Here is a 21211-nt window from a genome sequence, read left to right on the forward strand (position 1 = left end):
TTTATTACCCCTATCAAAAAGAAAAATGGGAAGCCTGGCTTTGATGACATTCGTCCTATTGCCCTCACCTCAATTTTTTCAAAATTGTATGAAAGTTTTCTCGCAGACTGGCTTAAGATGAAAGTCCTCCCCCTCATTGATCTTAGACAGTTTGGTAATCTCAAATCCACGTCAACCTTTCATTACCTGATCCATCTTGTTGATACCATGGGTAAATTACATAAAAAACCTAACACTTGGCTTAATCTGATTTCTATTGATCTTCCAAAAAGCTTTCGATTTGATTAACCACAATTTACTCATAGATAAACTCATAAATGAATTCCACATTGAAACTGTCCTTGTTAAGCTCGTTGCCTCTTTTCTCTCTAATAGATCTCAGGCAGTTAAATATCTAAATTGTTTCTCAGATCATCTCCCCATATTTGATGGCATTCCTCAGGGGACTATTCTAGGCCCTTTCCTTTTTTCTCTTATGATTAACACCCTATCAACACTTTATGATAATAGGTAGAAATTTGTCGATGACTTGACAGTTTTAGAGATATGTCATAAAAACATTTTTAGTAACCTAATGGGCATACTCCAAGATATTGCCTGTGAGGCCTCTTCCCTTGACATGACAGTTACCCCTTCTAAATCCGCAATAGTCTCAGTAAGTTTCCTTAAATCCCCTCCCCTTTGTCTTCCTCCTATTCCTCCTGAAACCTCTGTCACATCTCTTAAACTCCTTGGGGCTACAATTTCTTCTAATTTGAAATGGGATGCCCATATAAATAATATCCTACAACAAGCAAACTCCTCACTTTCCCTCCTTCAACTTTTAAATAAATTTAGTTGCCCTCAATCACATTTACTAAAATTATACATTTCTTTTGTGCGTCCCATATTAGAGTATGATTGTCCTGTGTGACACCCTGGCCTCTCAAATGAAGCAACACAAAAAATTTAAAATGTCCAAAAGAGAGCTCTAAGAATTATTTTTAAAGAGGGCAAGATACCATATTTGCATTTGTCAAATATTTCAAAACTAGAGACCCTCAAGAGAAGAAGAAATAATTTGTGCCTCCGTTTTGGTAAGTTGGCACTTTTGAACCCACGTACTGCGAACCTTTTCCCTGAATATTATGTACCTGATAGAAATCGTCCTCCACGAACTGTGTCCCAGCCTATCCCTACCTTATCTTCCATTCTTTGTACTACCTTACGGAATAAGAAATCTTTTATCACTTTTTTTACTGATATAATAAATAGTTGTTAATCTGTACATAAATTTTATCTTATCTCTTACATGATAAAAGAAACAGCTCGTTTTTCTTTTTCGTCTTTTTATGTTGTTTTTTAAACATTTGTTAATGTATATATTAATTTTTTTTTAATTTTTATTATTTTTTAAATTTTTAAATTGCGGCCATTAGGCATTTTTTAATATAATTTAAAAATGAATAATATAGAATTACAATTTATTTTTTTTTTTTTTTTTTTTTTTTACATTGTTTGCCAATTTTTTAGTTGTTTTGCTTTTGTTATAATTTTCTTGTTTATTTGTTTTTTTACGGACTTCAAAATTCGAATTCGGCCCCTCGGGGCTTGTGAGGTTAGGTTGTGCGATTTTTTTTTCTCATCTGGTTCTATGTGTGTCAATTGGAGGGGGGGGGGGGAATTTACTGCCCCAATATTTTTAAGAAATCGTTTTATTTGCTATTTTTATTTTTTTTAAATACATTGTTTGGTATTTTCGTTAAAAAAATCGAGAAAAAAAATTACCCCTTTTATTCTTTTCTTATTCGTTTTGACGATATGTGAACTATGATCTCTTATAAACATACCTTAGTCAGTACCACAACCAGAGTCCAGTTTAAAGGAGCCAGGGCCAAGATCGAGTTGTTGAGAAAAGAACGTAGGAGCAACTACATCAATATTTTCTTGTGAATTGATGAAATGGTACTTGTAGAATTTCCAAAGAATCCATGTTCAGGCAACACATCCTCAATTTCTGGACACCAATATTGAAAAAGAAATTTTATAGTCTCAAAAGATAAATTTTGCCTATTAGTTCAGGTATATCTTAAAAGTATATATTGAGTTATTTTATTCTGTTTATTTAAAAATGAAATTATAATATTTTAAGAATTAAAGTAAATAATGACACTCAATTTTTTAATGAGATTTTACAGATACTGATTTTATCTAGCACTAATTTTAGCTAATCAGAACTATTCACGGAATTTTTCGGCCAATCAGAATTTTTTTTTTGAAAAAGCTGATTGTTACAAATTAGGCTAGCTAAATCTCAGCGTAAGTTAAACATCATTGTGGATGGGCCTCTAAAAAGAGTGTCTAATTTTTTTAAAACTTTAAATATAATAGTAAACTTATTTTTTATGATTCTTAAATTTCCAACTCATTTCATTTGTGGTGGATTAAATTTTGAAGACACAACATTAAAGAATGATATTGTTATAACCAACTAGAATATAAAATTTAGGTGGGTGGTAATATTGTCGTCATTGGCGTTAATTCACAAAAACTACGACATGGGGAGGGGGGACAGTGTCGTTATTTTTAAATTAAAATAACAAAATAAGGGCGTTTTAAGTGAAAATAACTGAAAATAAGGTATCTAAGAAAATCTAGGGGAGAGGGAGGGGGGGTAGAGAATATCAGAAGGACTGTAATGCTGAAGAGACAAAAGCCACGATTTATATATTTGAGAGGCTAATGTCGTAATTTTACAACAGGGTATAAAATTGACAATTTTGAATAAATAGTGCAAAAACATTTTTTTTTGCCAATAGTCTGACCTAAAGATTGCATGGGAGGCGTTGTAGATTTTTCCTAGTATTCGTTCCTATAGTGGCCTGTCAGGGGTTAATGAAAGATATGTTCATTAATCTACTGTTAAGTGCCTATGTATTTTTCTTGAAAAAGGCTCAATATTTTTTTATGAAAATTGACACACTAAAATTATCTGTCCTGAAAAAACGGTCTAGATAGGTCAAGACTTTGGGGAAATTCGTGTAGAGTCCTAATTTTTGGGAAAAACATTTTTCTTATAAATGCCATCATAGGGCTGATCGTATCGAAACTATGGTCTTATGAGATCGTGAGTGGCCTCATTGATGAAATCGTACAAAATTTCAATTAAAAATACATTGCATAAATCAGAATAACTTAGGAGAAAGTGCAAAAAAGGCCTTTCCAGTCAATCATTCTGAATTAAACTTGCAGCAGAGACGGTGTTATTGGGAAGGGCAGAGGTGGCACTTTCAGCAGGGGCAGACGTTTTAGGGGCTAAAAATTTAAAATAATATTATATTTATACTCTTCTTGAAGTTTTGAAAATTTATTTTTAGTGAAATTAGGTAGAGGGCACAGTTGGCAGTAAGTATAATCAAATTGAATACTACATTTTAATTTTCCTCATATCATTTCCCATTTACAGAAAGAAAATTTAGATTTAAATAAATGAATAATTTTGCTAATAAACGAAAATTGTGTTAATAAACTAATTTTTTTTTTTAATTTAGCCTGAAATTTTTTAGGAGACAGGTGGTAAGGGGGGCGCTAATCAATATTTTGTCCAGCACACAAGATAGGCCAGAGAGGCCACTGACTCAAAGAGGATCAATCAACTAAAACCAAAAGGAATTGCGTTTTTAAATCTGTAGTAACTAAAGATTAAAATAAAATCTATTTTTGAGATAAATCACTTCCCAAAAGCTTCATAAAAGTAACTCAGTCAACCTTGAAGTTTGCCAAAATGCATTTCTACTATCTCTATCTACTATATCTACTATGTATACAAAAAAGATTTACTTGTTAATTGTAATCAGTTATGCTAGTCATGAGGAGCTCGTTGTCAAACAATATTCAACATACCTTCTTTGACTTGATTAACTGTATACGCTTCAACGCCGGCTGGAAAATGCTGAACAGAGTTTATTTCTGTTTTTAAATACACAGCGAAGGGGTCCTTTGTAAGATATGCTTCACACCCTCCAAATGGCTTATCACTGCCAGAGAGGGAAGTAGCTACGATATCTAAAATCAAAATAAAAGAAACCCTAATAATAAAATAAAATGCAAATACCATAAAAATAGAGATACTTGTTGTCTGTATTTTTGACAGCGCTAGAATGTCTCACTTTTTCCAAGCATTTTTGGGTGATTTTTTTTTTAGTTTTACTTTTTTCCAAAATCTTAAAGGGACCACTAATTTGTTGGTTGAGCGTAAAAAAGAGAACAAATCAAAGAGAGTTCAAACAGCTCAAACAAAACACCAAAGTGAATAGTAGGCTACAGCATTAGTCCAAAGTATAGCGCAGTAACAAATTAGTTGCAGAACTTACAGGGTTCACCCTTCCTTTCCGATTTTTGCACAAGGGAAGATAGGAAGAAGAAGCTTTTCAGCCAACGATAAGCCTAACAGACATTTTCAAAGGAAAGTGTGGAAAATCTAGCCCCAAAAAGCACACTTTTTGGCTGTATCAAATCAAAACTTAGTTGGATCATAGCTTTACAGTTATGTGAACAGATAAAACATTCTGAAAGCTCATATAAATAGCCTAGGTATAAACATATTGTGACGAATAATTCCATTATTTCCAGCCCCCTTGGTGGCTATCAGTATTACTGGAATTGAAACTTAAAGAAACATTCTTCCAAGAGTTCACCTAAACGTAACGGAGAATGTCTTTCGATATCTGGCAATAGTGGCTCTTGTGAATTTCAAAAGAAATTTGGGGAAACAAATCAATTAAAAGAGAAAATAACATGGTATCTTTTTAGAAAAAACAATAGTTTAGTTAATTATTTTTCAGGATAATTACAAGAATTTCAACCAGAACAAAATGAGAACTCGAAAAAACATCAAATCACACTAGGTTAAAAACAAAGGTAATAAAGGGGGTTCTAGGGCAAATTAGGTTTAATTGATCAAAAAGGGAATAAGTAACTTGAAACACACTGGTCCGTGGCAAAACGGGCATTGAGACCCATGAGGATAAAAGATTCTTCACTAACATAGAGCAAGGCTCCCACTTCAATCTTCATCACAAACCATATGCCTCAGATATATAAAAGCGAAGTGATTTTTTTACGGTTAATAATTTTTGTTCTGTTTCTGTTCCAGCAAACCTGCAATTGTTGGAATGTTAAAACAGGACTTTCATATTAAAACACCCGCTTCTTATCTTCAAAAAACTAGAATATAGTAAAATTTCACATCAATTTCTTCTATCTTTTTTCCCTGTAAAGATCGTAAATGGCGCGTTATATTCCACTAAAAATTGAAGAGCAAAATCGATCAAAATTTTCAAAACCATCACATTTTTGGCCTTTCTATTTTCTATTTTTTTTAGAGTGCCTTAAATTTACCCTATATTCGAAAGAGTAGATATAACCCTAATAATACAATCCACGCTGTTCAAGTCAGAGTCAATCTGATCAAACAGTTCATGGTACCGAGCGTTAAGAAAAGAGCGACAAGACTCTGTGGTAACAAAAAAAATAATTGGCTTATTATGCTGATTTTAAATATATAATTTTCCCTAAGTTTTAGTGTTACCCATCAGAGAAAATATGCCTAACTTTGAAAACGAGGAGAAACCCTCCTAAAAGTGAAATAATCATAATTAAAATCACAACCCCAGTGTCAGAGTATAATAAAATTTTCCTGTAGAGGTTTCAAGCTACTATCTTCAAAAATTCGTAATTTTATTTTTTTTTTTAAATCAGAAGAAAGATAACAAATAAGTGTTTGCTAGTTTTTATGTTAAAGGGGTAATCACACTGACCCAGAGGTCGTAGAATATCAGGAGAGGGCTCAATTCTAACGAAAATTAAAAGTTCTAGTTCCTTTTTATAGGTGACCAAAAAGATTGTAGGGCAACTAGGCCCCCTATTACACCTTTTTCCCACTAAAATCATCTAATCAAAATTTTGAGATAGCTATTTTGTTCAGCATAGTTGAAAGGCGCAATAAATACGCCTTTGGAGATAACATGACCCCCAACAGGCCGAGCAGAAAGGTCTTCAAGTTATAAAATTTGCCCATTGCTTATGTATAGTATTTGTTATTAGGGAGTATGCATATATTTTTATGCATACGTCCTGTTGGTATGAATGGTTGCTCAATACATAATAATAATACTTTAACAGCTTAGACCTGTACTCCTATTCTTAGTGTTCCAGCCCTAATCTTTTGTTCTTTTTTGTACCAAAATATAAGAATTGGGTTAAAATTAGGGTCATAAGTTTTTTTGGGATATAGGTAATACTAGATCTTCATATAAGTATATAAATGAAAAGAAACAAAAATATTTCTTGTAAACACACCCAGAATCATTTTATTGATGCTGATGATGTCTGACAGTACATTAATAATCTGTCAATAAAAGTAACCTTGATTTTTTTGCATTTAAACTGGATAACCAATGGCAAAAACATCTGAAGCACTCAATTTTCGCTTATTCCTGCACTACACTAGGAGTATGATACAAGTGAATGTCATGCCCTGGCCCTATTATAGTCACACTTGTTGATAAAACCCAAACCGAAATTACAAAAAAAAACTACAGCCCCAATTATGTAGGCCATTCATAGTTTCTTTGTCCAACTTTCAAAAGTAAATTTTCGATTGACCAATCAGAGTCAAGAGAGAAGGTATAATTTTTGAAACTAGAAAAGATGGTGCTTTAAACAGTAGTTGTTCTTTTTATAACAGGAACATGGCAAAAGATAAGAAGGCCTAGTATTAGTAGAGAATGGGTGGGAACAAAGTAGGTATGAGCTTTCCAATTTCTCACCATTTTAATTTCCCACTTCTGAAATACAAGTTTAACATTAAAACAGAGAAAATCCCCATGAACTTCATAAAACTTTGCATTTTCATCAACAGGTGTAACTATGGGTCTGGCTTGTGCATCAGTGAGATAAGTGGCTATGATTTTTACAATCTCCCAAGAAAGGCAATATTGTTAAATTTGGCTAATGTTTTAGAAAGAAAAAAGTGTGCCCCAACATCTAAAATTTCTTGCCATCAAGACAGGCTGGTAAATGCTCGAAAATAAAATTGTCAGAGAAGGGGTGGACATGGGTGACAGACCAAGACCAGATTGCGGAGGGGGGAGGGGGAATATCTATGTCAAAATGTAGGACTGTTAATTTCACTGTTTCTCATTTTTTTTATGGACATACCAAAATAAGTTTTTTTCTACTTAATATACCATACCAAAAAGGAATTCTTCAAAATCCAGGGGGTGAAATGTCCCGCCCCCAAATTGTTGCAATGAACAAAATTACAATGATTGTCATGAGGTGAGCATTTCTATGAACTGTTTTAAGTCCTCCTATTGAAATTTCTCTACCCCACAGCACTCAAAATAAAATTCAATTTTCTTCCTTTGCTGACCAATTAACATATGAAGGAATTTATAATTTAGCTCATAATTCTGCAACACATTTATGCATAACAAGACAGAAAAATGTTAGGTACTAATAACACAATCAGGTTAAACAATCACACAATCAGATTCAAAAAATCAAAAAATACTACTGTACAGATTTAAAGCTCTTATATACAAAAATGTGGAACATTGTATTTTATTCCAGACCAAAGATGCATGTTTATTTTTTGTTTTGTTTTTCTCCATCAGGGGTGATTGTATTAACCCAATGGTCCTAGAAGATCAGGCAAAGGCTTATGCATTATTTGCCTATTTCAGAATAATTAATCAATAAAAGATTGTTGTACAACATGGGCTTTTTGGGCCATAGTCAAAATACATTTGAGCTACAGTCTATTTTCATTTATTGAATTAAAATTTCAAATGAAAGTGTCAGCAGTTTAGGTGTATCAATATGAAACATTATCTTGTTTGACAAATACTAGTTCCTTTTCCTTGTAGATTCCAAATACCGAAAATTTTGTTTGAGGCTTTACACAGCTCTGTCTTATATAATCTACTGTCATTTGTCAGTGCAAAATTATTTCAACATGTAAATGCTTAAAATTGTTTTTTACTCAGACAGTCACCCCACTCTATTCCAGAGGCCAAGTTACAAGCAGACTTGTCTACCAAATATTACATTTTTATGATGATAGTTCTTAAAAATTCCCAATTTCATTTTTTAATTAATAAAAATTAAGATTTTCTTTATTTCTAATTTAAACAAAGTGTAAAAGACTTCTAATATTGCAAATTTTTAAATAAATAGCAAGAAACAATTTACAATAAAATTATATGAACACTTGTTGGATAGTGTTTATATAATTTTGCTGTTAATTTAGTCAACAAACTTCTAATAAAATCACTTTACTTACCCTGCTTAATGACAGGAAGTTGAGATGTACTGATGGAATCCATCCTGGTTTGGAGTCAGTTCACAATTAAATCATCAAAGGAAAGTGTTGACTTGAATTTGAAGTATTTAAATACTACACCCGGCCAGAACAGAAATGGAAGAAGCACAACAGTTCCCTAAAAGATTGTATAATATACCCATTTATTTCTTTTAATTGCAATTATATTATTGTAGCTATGGTAGTATGAGCTATTATATATTAACTATATACAAAATTACACTTTCCAAAATGATAGTTAAAACACTTTGATGGATGATCATAATTGAATGGATGATCATAATTGGTAAAATTCTTAGAATTTACACAAACAAGCAAAGTTACATGTGATGTTTCTTTAAAAGGTATATATATTCAAATTTCATAGACAACACAACTTCAATAGGCTTTTGTATACAGAGACACTTGATATCTTTTAGTAATAACTGTGTGAACAATGTTTATTTTTGCCAAAATATAAGAATTGCAGATCCATTTGTTTCAAAATATAATATATTTATAGAAAAAAAAAAACAGAACAAAATTTCTAATTGTTGTAATTTGTTAATAATTTTAAAAAAGGTCAAAAATACAGATGAGGCAGTAAGGCAATGGAGTTGAAAATCTTTGAAAGAAGACCATGGTTGAGGTGTATCTTATTTGCAACAAAACACACAAATGGTAGCCAAACTTGACATTCAAATGAGCTACAAAAGTTGTTATGTAAGCTTTATTGATGAGCCAATTGGAAGGCTAAGATAAGTAATGTGATCAACAGGCCTGATCCTGAGAGGTATGTCTACTGGTAGCAGTTGAAAAATCAACTTCAGGCTTTTGGGCATTTCATGCTTTTCATGATCATGATCTTTTAAGCTTTTCATGATAATAATATAGCAAAGTAAAAACCTCACTAATGCGCTGAATAGTACAACTCAAATTCAGAATACTATCTGTGTACAGACAACTCGTAACTTAAGACTGGCAAAATAAAAAAAAAAAAAGGAAGCAGCTGGCTGTAATTCAAAACTTCTATGGTTTAATTGCTTTCTGAACTAACTTTTTATTTTAAGGAAAGCTGTCATACAAGGTGAGAAGCCTTCCAGGAATTTGTTGAAATATCAATCCATGAGTCTTTAAAAGTTCTACTTATCGTGCAGAGCTGCTGACTTTAAATATAAATTAAAGTTTAGCCAAAACAAAAAAAAAAATAAGGTAATGTACCATTTGGATTTATTTTATTTAATTTATTTGACCTTAGTGCAGACAGTAAACTGTTGTCGCATGAATACAATTTTAATAACTTTTAAAAGTAAATAAATTAACTAAGAAAGCAGAACTATCCTATTTGGATTCTTCTTTTATCTATTTTCTTTGCAATAATTTACCATTAGATGTTTTGGTAACATCCTAATGATCACTCTCAAACCTTTACAAACAGTAATTAAAGTATCATAATAATTACAGCATAATCTACTTTCCTAGTTTGATGACTATTTTAGAATTTTTTTTTTCCTTTCTTAAATATAAAGTATGATATTTTCCATAGCATTTAGGAATACATATAAGGTTGAGCTAGAAAATTATATAATTTTATCAATACATAGTGTGCTGAAAAGTGTTATATCCTTGCATAAAATACATCATTTGAAACTTTTTTCTGTGCTCTTTCCAAATTAAATAATTGCTTCTAGGTTAAATTTTATTTTGAGGCCTTAAAAATGCTCAAAACCTCACATAACAACCAAAAATTCAAAAATGTGTTTGTAAAACAACTTTCTAGTGAGAAAAAAAAACATTTAAACCTTGTCCAGGTAATTATTCTTTTCATTAGGCTTAATAGCAAAAGGTTATTTCAAAAAAGAAAAAATACCTTAACTTTAGATTTTTAGTCTCTTTTACATTGGGTTTAGTTTTCTAAAAATACAATTTCTATCATTTCAGCAGGATTTTAAACTACATATGGGCTTTATTTCATGAATACCAAATCAATTTATGAATTTTTACCACCTTATAAGTCAGGATTGAGCAAAGTTATTAGGCCTGAAACACCTTCCCTGTGCCTTATTGACAGCATTAGATATTTTCCCCATGGTTTCAGTTTCATAACAAAAAGATTGTCAAAGCTTACTGCCCTTTGGAGGGGGGACAAATAGAGGCATGTAATTCAAAGTACCTTCAGAAAGATCAGACAGGCTCTTAATCTATTCCTGAAAGATCTAATCACTTTACTACTTTCAAAGATAATCTCTTTACTAATTTCAGATAATATACTACAAAAAGGAACCTAATAGTAATATTATTATTTCATTAGTATATTGCCTTCAGAGGATCAATCAAACTAAATCTTTAGCAGGAAAGTTTCCAGAGTTCCTATTTTTATTAATTTTTAGTGTATAAATAACACTCCTTAAATATAATAAGCACTTCCATTAGAAATTAATTTCAGCCTCCCCCCCCTATAAATCGCCAATAATTGATTGGTTAGGTATAGCGGATATAGGGGGGGGGCTGAAATTAATTTCCAATAGAAATGTTTATTATATTCGTAATCAGCATAATAAAAGGCATCGAATGGTGTATTCACTTTATTCCTGACTCAATAATATGATTTGGTAGATAGCCTATTGACCCATAGCTAAATCACCTCCTTAACATAAACTTGCCAACATGTTTGATAGGCTATAGCATAACAAGCTGGCTAAGCTTTCTGTCTAGTACTTGCAACTACCAAAAGACAGCAGACCAATATGCAATTTAGTATATGCAGTTTATTTATTTTGTCCATGAAGCTAGACTTGTTGGGATCATTGGAATGAGACTAAAAAATTATTTATTAACCGAGTTTCTCTTATTGCTCAGCCATTTAACAAGGCGTAGGGGGACGCAGTCTCGTTAGGAAATATTAGGAATTAGGCTAAAATTATTTCTAGCCTTAAGTCATAGCCCAGCTTTAGATAAAAATAACCTAAAAATGTCTGTGTTCCTTATGTTGTAAACAAAACCTTCAAGAGAGATCACCATTATTTAAAAAATACTACAGAATAACATACAATACTGAATTACTTGTGTCAATAGATTTACATGAAATTGGAACTTTTTGGGAGTGTTAAGATAGAGGTTAAGTTAAGTTGAAGCATTATACATTTTTAAATAGATACATTTTCCCATTGCCATAGTCAAAATCAAAAATCTCTAACATAATATCCAAAAGATAATGGTATCGTCCCATAGACACAAACAACAAGTGTAGCAGCGCTATCAGCCGTGGCATGACATGACGACAAACTAGGGGGGGGGGCAAGGAAAACGAACGTAAAACTCAATGGGTTAATTTTTTTTTATGTATAATTACAAATAGAAATATTAAAAAAGTTAGCCTTATTTATCATATTTTAAGGATTAGGAAATTGCACAAGGATAAGACTATATTTTTTATAATCTGGGGAAAAAATCAATCTTCTGTAAATTCGGTTTGATGTCAATTTTCTTTCTCTCTAGGTTTCGGGCATAATGATTTAATAATTTATTGAATTAATGCATTTATCCCTTTTCCAGGAATCCTCGCCATTTGAACTTTGCTGAGTTTTGTTTCATTTTGTATGCAAAGGGCCCCCCCCTGGAAAACATTCTGTGGGCACCCTTGTCCCATAGTAACTAAACTCTTAAGAATGAATTGTGACGACAATAATTACATCAAAAGAGTCTCCTAGTTATTGTAATTCCAAATAGATAAATATCAATTTTGACCCGGCTTTGGCAAAAGATTACGAGATAGCTAACTGAACTGGGACTTATGAAAACGTAAATGAATATCAACCTAATTTTAAAGGTCACATTGTCGCTACCTGCCACATTTGTCTCAAAACATTAAGTTACAGTGACCACACAAAATGGAGACATTGCATTATTGTACGCAAGTATTAGAAAAGATGGGAAAGTCAGTGGATCTCTTTTCTCGGGGGAAGAGATTCTAGAAACTCTCAAAAGTGCAGTTTTTAGGGCCATTTCTCGTGACGGGTTCTTCGTATCATCGAGAGAGAGAGGAATATATTTCTAACATCTCTTCAGCTGGAGGAATAATATTTAGACTACGAATGAGGTAAGGTAGTAAAATGGAATTTTACCCCCCAATTAGAGTAAAATATTTTTATAGTGAATTAAAAGATTATATTTACTTTATTCTATTAGGTTACTTTTATGTAAATCTTTTTATTTAGATAAAATCATATTAGGTTGCTATTTTTTTAAATTAGTATTTTGTAGCGATAAAAGAAATTTATATCGATAAAAGAAAGGACTGAGACAATTGCTGCAATGAAAATTGACCGGGTCAAGTCTAAAGTTGTACTTTGAAGCTGTGAACTTACACCTTATAAGTTCTCCGATAGCACCACTTATAGCGCCAAGGACTGTGCCGTATGTAATATTATGATTTAAAGCGGTGTACCGATCGCACCAGTTCTTCCTGGGTGATTTTTCTTGGGCTACTTAAAAGGCTAAGCAAGCTATAAAAATAATGAGAAAATTAAGTTTATGATCGCAACACAGCAATGGGGAGTTAAGTAATTTTATGACCACACCATCCTCAATCATTGAGAGAAAAATAAAATATGTAATTGTATGAACATAACCTCCTTTCCTTGGGTTATCTCGAAATCAATTACCTATTATAGTATGTAGAAATCAGATCCCTGGGAGAGCGTTACATTGGAATTATGCGAACTAGCTACCTGTCGTGCGATTAGATACAGACATATAAAATATAATAAACGCAATTGGAAAGATAATAGTTTTATTAAGACTTAAATATTTAGGTGTACAGCACTGCTCTTTTCAATTGACGGCAACTAATAACCAATTCTCTACAATGACTGCATAATAATTTGAATCGGAATGCTTGAAGGACAAAATAATTCTGCTCTAAATGATCCTGAATATGATTTACGAATTCTTCCAAAAAGCACTTTAACAACATTATAAGAACATTATAACATTATAATGTCATGCGCTCTAATTGACGACTAACAATTGGCCTAAGTCCTGAGGCGGGCCAATCCGTCCGTCCAATAATCAGTCTTAAATATTTCTGATGATTCAAACGTTCACACGGCTCTTATAATTTAAACTTCCTGAGAACATTGTGTGTGTAGCATCTTTTTTATTGCCCACTATCTTAGCGAAATCCAAAGCTGAATAGCGCCATTCTTTGTCTGAGGCTAAACTGCGATTTTGATATTTGCTGATTAAGGACTTTTCTTTTTTTGAAACTAGATTTAAAATTAATGATAGGAAGTCATAATTATCTTTAGAAATAAGGAACTTTATTTTTTTATTTAAAATATGTCACATTTTACTAACGGTACATGTTACACTTCAAATTAATTAAGGTCGTCCCGTCATTAGGACTTGCTTGCCTTTGGGCTTTTGAAATGTTCGCAATTTATTAACTATTTATTCTACATAATTTTGATTGACATTGTATTATTTTATATTTATATTTTGGCTTACTCAGGAGTGCTAAAAATTTTCTCTATTACTTTTCTTATTTTATTCTACATCCCTATCTAAAATTCATCTACCGGACTAAGATTATTCATGGTTCTAGCCTAGCTACTGTACTAAAGATTTTTTTTCTAAAACTAACATTGATTACTTTTACATTTCCAACAAGGTTGGGGCTATTTTACCTTTACATGAGATTTTTTTTTGACATTCATTTTTTTAAAAGGCTTTTTTTTATTTTGCTGTCTATAGGGCACACTGCTTTCTATCTAGGCTACATTAAATGAATAGCTCGACAACACTACACATAAATCTATCTGGACATCTAACACTACATGTGAGTACGATTTAAAACACACAATAGTGGGTTTACCCTATTCACTGGTAATATTAAAACAGTTTCACTGGGGATGTTTCCTATGTAATATTAATGATACGATATTGGAATTTTTGAGTTATCAAAGTTATTAAGAAGTAACATATGTAAATTCACACTTATTTCATCACCTTCGAGTCGTTAGCATACTCAATCCTTCTGTTGTAAATTATTTTCCTTCACTCTTTTAGTCTTGGCAAAACTTTTAAAGCACTTACGTTATGGTTTCTTCATGGTACAGTTCAAGCACGATTGTGTTCACACGATAAGCTTTCTCTAATTGTTAACTGGGAAATGATGCTTCCAATTACAGGTGTGGGAATATGCTATCAGAGTTCATTCTCACCTGCTTTTTGACAGTTCATAGGGTGCCTTATCATTAAGGGGTCGAACAGTGGGAGTGCGTTTATTTTCTTCTCAGCATATCATTTTTGGGATATTTTGAGGCACATAGAGAATTTATTCTCGTCTAAAATTGTTCATTTGTGTCTCTTATAAAATTGTTAGCTCATGGCTTGCGTGTATTAACCTTTGCAGTGATTCCTAGGTTAATCATGGGGGAATTGAAGTTTGGATTTGGAACAGGTCGACATCAAACTATAGTGACTCCTTCAACATAGCGTCTCTAACTTGTGGGAGGGGTATATTGTCACTGAGGGGTTGGTCACTGGGGTTAATTTTGGTTTCCAGGTCCATTTTTCAGAAATTATCTCGTAACATTTATGGGATAACAGAGATATGGACTTTCCACGAAGAGGTTGATAGGATGGATTCTGAGAGATGGTCGAAAGGGATTTGACGCGTGAGTCTGTGACACATAAATAGTTTTTGGGGTCATCAAATATCATAACTATACGGTCATGTGGTAAATGGGTCCATAATGATTATCAAAGGCGATATTTATGTACTTATATCTTGTACTGGTCGATGGGGTTCTCAGAATTTATGTGATTATATAGTTCGATAATGCACTGGATACTAAGATTCAAATATAATGTTACCTGATACGTTATATGATTCGTGGTAGAGGAAACGATCAAAGGTAACTGTTGTTTTCGTAGACGAAGCTGGGATGAAAATTGCCTGGAGTGTATGGTGAGTACTCTTCGTTGGTTGAGGTATGATGAAAATAGATGCTACTAGGTTGTATCTGCGCTGGACTACGTATTGTGATAATCGATTTCCAATATGTCGATCCACTTCCTGTAATAAAAATAACGAGGCAGAATCACACGTTCTTTAAAATCAAAGAGTCATAATACATAATAAACGATACGATTGGGTGCATTTTAGGGTGAAGATTACCCTACAAGATAATATAAAAAGATACACTTATATTACTACATAACGTTGGTTATAATAAAACGACATTATTATCATGTTGGTTTCATATACATATAATTCCCATTGGGAAATCCAAAACAGAGATGTCTTCAAATTTGTTTTGAGAAAGGAAACAACGATAAAAGACTTATTTAATTCTTCAACACTTATTTAATTCTCCCTTAAATTTAAAACAATCCTTTAAACATAAGTTACTCTGCATTATTAAGTTTGAGGTCTAATTTTACAACATATTTCATGCCTGCATTGTTCACGCACATCCGTGCTGTTTAAGAAACGCATGTTGCAGCGTCATAACCACACGGTTTAACGTAAACAACAATTACAATGAGGGAACAAGACATAGCAAGGACGAGTGGAGACCTCTATACCCACTCGTTTTCTAATGTCTTCCCTATTTCTTGGCTTAGACGTTCTCATGGTGTTCCGGTGTTAACTTCTGCATTAGTTGTTTCCCCGTGTTCTTCTCTTGGTTTTCGCCTTTTTAGTCTCATGATTTTTCGATAATCAAAAGTCAGTAAGGTTCTCATGGTCAGGGAAATCGCGAATACGAAACATACGGTCAATAGTATGTTCTACCAAAAATTGGTTGAGAATAATCCGTATCTATCATCCACATACGTTAATATCTGGTCTTCATTTGTAAATAGGGAGATCTGGGAGTCTATGCTTCTCTTATTTTTGTAAGCTTTAATGTCCCTTTATTCATTTCAATTTTGGACCATATTAAGGTTTTCATTTCCTCGTTTTCTATATTTGGAACAGTGTACGACAGGTTAATTGCTTTGAAATTGATTATTTTTTGACTTATTATCTTTGTACTCGTGGTAATTAACGGCGTTCGAACAGTTGACTCTTTAGTTACAAGTCGACACCCTTGTTTTATGGTTATCATACCCACATCTTGCCACAGTAATTCTGTTTTGTAACTTGGGTTTATTCTTTCTGTATTTTTGTAACAAGACAAAAATCCAACAGTTTCTCTTGGAACAGAAGATAACCAAAGATCATTTCTAAGGTGTATGAATATTTCTCGCTTAGTACTTCCTATCACGGCTTCTTTCAGTTAGACTGGATGTGTCGTACTGGAATGGTACGGGTAGACTTTTTATATTAAAGGAAATTATTTGAATTAGTTATATGCAGTGCTACTATTTAATTAGAATTTCTTTTCGGGAATTTATATATATTGGACAAAATTTTTCTGCAGCATTTTTATAATCATATAATTTTTACTCGTAAATTAAAAGTTTTGAAATTATTATTTCTTTATGACGCCTATCCCTTAAATTTATTTTTGTATTTTTATGGGTAATTTAATCTGTCAGGTTTCTAAACCGTTTTACCTAACTGTGTCGTTACTCTTTATTCTGGTTCTTGCGGTTTTTTCTATTTATGTTTTTCTATCAAAATGATATAGAAATTTTTTTATTTTTTTTTCAAAAATAATTGCTTTTTTAATGATGTTTCTTTTGCGTGCGCAGCTGCTGAAGTCGGTTTTGATTTCCCTATTTCTTTAACTACTACATGGTCTGATTCGCCGTCAGACTCTTCGGAACTGGTTTCCGATGATTCCGAATTAGAACTTTTAGAGGTTGCACCTCGCGTTTTTGAGGTATCACCTCCCATTCCTTCGTAAATTTCTACTCCTCTGGAAGTAGAAGGTTTGTTCCCTAGGTCCTCCCTTGAGTTTTCAACTCAGGAGATTTGAAAGATTCTTGAGAGCTTTGGGAGGAATCAAGAGTTTTTGCGGGGTTCCTCCACTGTTTGAATGCCATGTCTTCAGGGGAGTTTAGACCCCTATTACACCTGTTAAGAGGATTAAAGAATGTCATTCATTTTGTTGATGATGTTATATACTTGGGACAAAATGTTGAACAACACTTAGCAACATTAGCTAAGGTGTTCGAGAAATTCAGACAGGGCAATTTGAAATGCCGGCCTGCGAAAGTAAATTTATGTCAATCTAAAATTAAATTTTTAGGAGTAGAAGTAACACAAGGAAAGATATCCCCAGACCCTGATAAAATAAAATGTGTTGAAAACCTCAAACCCCCCAGAACTATGAAAGAATTAAGGGGAATTTTAGGTCTTACTGGCTACTTTAGAAAATTCGTGCGTAATTACGCCTTAATTGCGAAACCCCGGAGGATGATTTAAATAGATTGAAAAATTCTAAAAGAAACCTAGTTAACGGCATTAAAACCTCAATAACAAATATCCTCTAACTAAATTTCAATTTTTGAACAAATTTAATATTGATAATATTATAGACTTTGAAATTAATAAAAAATTATTCTAATTATTATGTAATTTTCAAGATTTATTTTCCGCATCTGAAGATGACATCGGACTGATACAATTTTTTTAAAATTCTATTTTAACGACTGGTAACCCTGTAGCAAAACAGCCATATCATTATGGCCTTAAGCACAAAGAATGGTTAAAAAAATAAGATCTATGAATAGAAAGAATAGAGTTATACGCCCCAGTATTAGTCCATATTCCGCGCAGTGATCTTGGTACCAAGAAGAATAGTGACCTTAGACTTGTATTAGACTACTGGAAGCCTTAACAAACAAGTAGTTAGTGATAAATTTCCTCTACCAAGAATAGATGAAATTCTTGACTCCAATTTCAAGCAAAAACAAGAATTTTTTACTTCTTTGGACCTTGCGAGGCTTTACCACCAAGTGAAAATAGTCGAAAAAGATGTCCATAAAGCTGCATTTTCAACAGCTGAATGTGGTTCATATGAATACTTAAGAGTACCTTTTGGACTCAAAAGAAGTTCAAGCGCGCTATGTAGACCCCTATTACACCTGTTAAGAGGATTAAAGAATGTCATTCATTTTGTTGATGATGTTATATACTTGGGAGAAAACGCTGAACAACACTTAGCAACATTAGCTAAGGTGTTCGAGAAGTTCAGACAGGGCAATTTAAAATGTCGGCCTGAGAAAGTATATTTATTTCAACCTAAATTAAATTTTTAGGAGTAGAAGTAACACAAGGAAAGATATCCCCAGACCCTGATAAAATAAAATGTGTTGAAAACCTCAAACCCCCAGAACTATGAAAGAATTAAGGGGAATTTTAGGTTTTACTGGCTACTTTAGAAAATTCGTGCGTAATTACGCCCAAATTGCGAAACCCCTCACGGAATTAACTAAAGGGAACTCCCAAAATGTTACCTGGTCCCAGAAAGCTCAAACTTCACTAGACCGTCTCAAAAAGGCACTCACTTCTGAACCGATATTATCATTGCCTGATTTCAAAAACGGACAATTTTGGTCACAACCGATGCAAGTTCAAAAGGCATTGGTACTATTCTTTCGCAAATAATTCCCATAGAAAACCCTGATCCTTTACAAGGACCTTCCAATAAAAAAAAAATGAAAAAGTTATATACTTTTCGAGTAGAACCTTATCAAAGGGCGAAAGTAGTTATTCCGCCACAAACTTAGAATTATTACCTATAATCCACCACTTGGACAAATTTAGACACTATTTAATTGGTAGAAAATTTATACTACGATCAGACCATAAAAGCTTGCAGCACCTAAGCACATTTAAAAACCCCACGGGAATTCTAGCTAGATGGATTATGAAAATCCAAGACCTAAATTAAGAATTTGAATATTTAAAAGGTAAACAAAATGTAGCTTGCGACTTTTTGAGTAGATACCCAGAAAATATTCCGTCGGAAGCTGAGAAAAATAAAGTTAACACTATCAGTGCTAAGATTAAAACTAAATTTAAGAAAAACAAATTCAAAAACACAGTAAAGAAAAATAAGGTTAACTATTGTACCCTGTCTTTAGAAAATATAAAAAGAAATCAAAAAAAGGACGAAAGGTGTGTAGCACTTATTAACTGTTTTGTGAATTACGATGCGTTAACGGATAAATTCAAAACTCTTAGAAAAGAGATAGATAATTTTTACTATGATCTTGATGAAGAAATACTATATAGAATCGTGACTGCTGAGACAAATAGAAACCAAACCTCAATAATACCTGTGTTACCAAAAAACTTAATAATGCCTGTGTTCAAATATTTTCATTCAGATACAGGTGGACACTCAGGAGTAATGAAAACTAAACAATAAATTAAAACAATATTTCTACTTGCCGTCGGCAATAACAAAACTTAAAGAATTTGTAAGTACATGCGAAGCGTGTAACTTATCAAAAAAACCCCAAGCTTATCCTAATCCTCCAATGAGAAGGGTCCCGGTAGCAAAGTACCCCTTCGATATTGTCTCATTTGACTTATACGGGACCAGTGGAGGCTTAACTGTTTCAAGCAGAGGCCATACTTGTATTCTTTCAGTTAAAGATCACTTTTCTGGATTTAATTTTGTAAAAGCATTAACAAATCAAGGTGCTTACGCCACCAGTAAGGCATTAGCGAAATTATTTTTAAAATTTGGCATTCCAAATAAAGTTTTAAGTAACAACGGAAGCAATTTTGTTTCAAAAGTAACAAAAGACTTAATGAGTTTTCTTAATATAGACAAATTGGTGACATCTCCTTATCACCCACAAGCTAATGGTAAAATAGAAAATAGGCATAAAATATTTTCGAATGTATCAAGCATTTATACAAAAGACAAAAGGAACGATTGGGATCAATACTTACCTTATTTAACTAACGTAATCAACACTGTTTCCTCAGAAACAACCAAAGACAATCCATTTTATTTACTTTTTGGGTGTGATTTTAGAGTCCTGTATGATGAAATTATTGAATTTCGGTAGTATTATAATAACTCGGGGGATTACAAACAAGAATTCATAAATAGGATGAGGAAAACTTATAAAATAGTTAGACAAGAGTTGGAAAAATGTAAAATAAACCAAGAGCTAAGATACAAACCCAAAGTCAAGGGGAGTATAGATTTCAAAGTAGGAGACTGCGTCTACCTAAAGAACGAGGCAAAAACGGAAGGAAAAAAAATTCCAACAAATATTCTGGACCGTACAGAATAGTCAAAAAGTACGATAACGATTATACTTTTAAAATGGTGAACCTCGATAGCAGAAGAACTTACAAGGCACATGTTAGCCGAATAAAAAGAGCCAAATTTCCGGAAAGATGGTTACCGCGTTCCTCCTCTACTGATTCGTCAGATGCAGAAAATGAGCCCCCTAGATCAAGATTGGCAGAGCTAAAACCCTTTAATTTCAAGCAAGACTATTTTGAGGATGAGAGCGATGAGAAAAATTTTGAAGCATTTTTAGCTATGAAAAATTTAGTTATTCCTAAAGGAAAATCTATACTACCAGAGAGAGTAGAAATGCTAAAATATTCAAAAAGTTCATCATCAGAGAGCGCGGGAGCATTGGATTATACAATATCTCCGAAAACCCAATTTTTCCCCGATAGAATTTCGACCCCTTGTCCCCCCAAAAGATTTTCAGACGATATGGTTTCCCCTGCAACACCAATAGAAAGGCCCCTGTCTTTACAGGGGCCTTTTAAACAGAGCTGTAGAAACCCCCAGTATTACTGCAAAGAAAACTCCTCCCAAAGATTCAACTAAAACAAATCTGTGAGAAGCTATGGATTTAATAAATTTCCCCCTAAAAACGAGTCAAAGTACATTGCCCGAGAATAAAACTCCCTATGAAGAAGTTAGC

General features: G+C 32.9%; 2 long non-coding RNA genes across 4 annotated transcripts in view; both read right to left on the reverse strand.

The window, feature by feature from the left end:
• Nucleotides 1–21211, reverse strand: part of LOC148954404 (uncharacterized) — a 177485-nt gene that overhangs the window by 136919 nt on the left and 19355 nt on the right. The gene's annotated exons all lie outside the window — the stretch shown is intronic.
• On the reverse strand, nt 1829–11478 carry LOC148954406 (uncharacterized). Of its 2 annotated transcripts, none has more exons than XR_016141577.1 (4): nt 11426–11478; nt 8327–8483; nt 3883–4035; nt 1829–1996 (listed from the first exon to the last, which is right to left on the reverse strand). It is a non-coding gene; the product is annotated as an uncharacterized LOC148954406 (long non-coding RNA). The 2 variants fall into 2 exon arrangements; XR_016141576.1 differs by having other exon boundaries at nt 3883–4044.

Source organism: Artemia sp. Qi Xiang Cuo, chromosome 3 (genome assembly GCF_049724085.1).
Source record: "Artemia sp. Qi Xiang Cuo chromosome 3, ASM4972408v1, whole genome shotgun sequence".
NCBI lineage: Eukaryota > Metazoa > Arthropoda > Branchiopoda > Anostraca > Artemiidae > Artemia > Artemia sp. Qi Xiang Cuo.